Source organism: Fragaria vesca, linkage group LG1 (genome assembly GCF_000184155.1).
Source record: "Fragaria vesca subsp. vesca linkage group LG1, FraVesHawaii_1.0, whole genome shotgun sequence".
Classification (NCBI taxonomy): domain Eukaryota; kingdom Viridiplantae; phylum Streptophyta; class Magnoliopsida; order Rosales; family Rosaceae; genus Fragaria; species Fragaria vesca.
Window position 1 is genome coordinate 21,571,737 of NC_020491.1, and position 1,725 is coordinate 21,573,461.

The following is a 1,725-nucleotide window of genomic DNA, read 5'->3' on the forward strand; positions in this document are numbered from 1 at the left end:
GTTTTGCATTTGATTATTACATTGCGTTTAGCTCATCACATATGCAAATAGTTAGCATGCACGGCAAGTAGTTAAACTTCTTTTTGCATTTGATTAAATTTCAGCAAATAGCTCATTTTTGTTCATGTTGTTTCGGTTTCTGATTCCACGACGGAGAATAGTTTGCCTCATTCGGAGAAGAAGAGAGGAAATTTGGCACTGTTAGAATCTGAAATTTTTTTGTGTGCGAGCTTTGTGTGGCAAGGGAAATTTTTCTGGTAGGTTTGGTTGCCTTTATAGGCTGATAATAATGTAATACGCTGTTTTGTTTTGCAAATTTTTAGTTTAGAAGTCATAATAGAGTGATTTTTGAACAGAAAGTATATTTTAACATGATTATTGGGGTCAGTTGTAGATTACTGGGTGTCAGTAACTCTATTACTGAGGGTCAATAATCGATTACTGGGCGTCAGTAACTCAACTACTGGGGTTAGTAATCGATTACTGAGGGTCAGTAAGCGATTACTGGGGTCAATAATCGATTACTGAGGGTCAGTAACTCGAGTTACTCAGTTATTGGGGGTCAGTAACTCAGTTTCGACGGCCGGTGACCAAAGTAACTCAGTTACTGGGGGTCAGTAACTGGTCAGTAACTAGTTATTGGGGGTCAGTAACTGGTTACTGAGGAAATTCCTGTGACAGGAGTCCGACGGACGAGAAATTCCGGTGACCGGAGTCCGGTGAGGTCCGACCAATTATTCTCTTTCTTCCACTTTCTCTCTCTATGCATGTTTAAGGGGTGAGAGTAAAATAGTCTTAAAATAATATGATTTGTTAAGACTTTAGTAAAGATTTGTGCATTTGGGCATAAAAAATGTTATCTTATATTGTAATGGGCTAATGAAAAAGATTATCATTAGAATGGGAAATGAGGGGTTTAAATTAGTACTAAATAACATTTTCCCTAACAAATAAACAAACTAAAAATTGATAATTTGTCCATCCCTTATTTTTGATTCACCTTTTAATGCATGTATTACATTTTGGTTTGACAGGAAATTTGTGTGATTTGTTCCAGCTTGTTCCAAATTATGGTAAATATCTTCACCAGTAAGAATTATAGTCTGAGTATTTACAAGGTACGTAAAAATATTTAAAACAAATCCTAGGCCGCCGCTCTCTCCCTCTCCGAACCCTAAGCTCTCCATTCTCTAATGGAAGCCGACGCTTGCGTCCTCTCTATGGAAACTCCTTCTCTCCATCTCTCATGGCTTTTCAATCCTCCAACGCAATATGAGGTGCCTCCATCACCCAGTTTTCCTCGTCTGCCAACACCCCCTAGCCCTACTCTTAAGGGCAAAGAGACGCTTTAATTTTTCTAGTTTGTTTTTTCCTGAAAGAATGCCTATCATCTATGTTCCTCGTAGGTTATAGGTTTTGTTGTTTTTTTTTGCCTTTTTTGTTTAGAGAAATTGTCTATAATCTTTATTCTGATTATAGGCTCAATTGTGGTGTTAAGTGAGCTGAAATGTGTATTGAGGGTTCTATCCGTACGTGAATCATATAATCTTATTTAGGGTCCGGTTCCTGGGACATTACATTTGACACTAATTTTGACACTAATTTTGACACCACTTTTTGGCCATTAGATTTTTTAAAAATTGATGGACTAGATCAATTGTAGATATGATGTCAACCTATAAAAACTAACGTGACAATTGACGTGACGTGACATTACTTATTTAT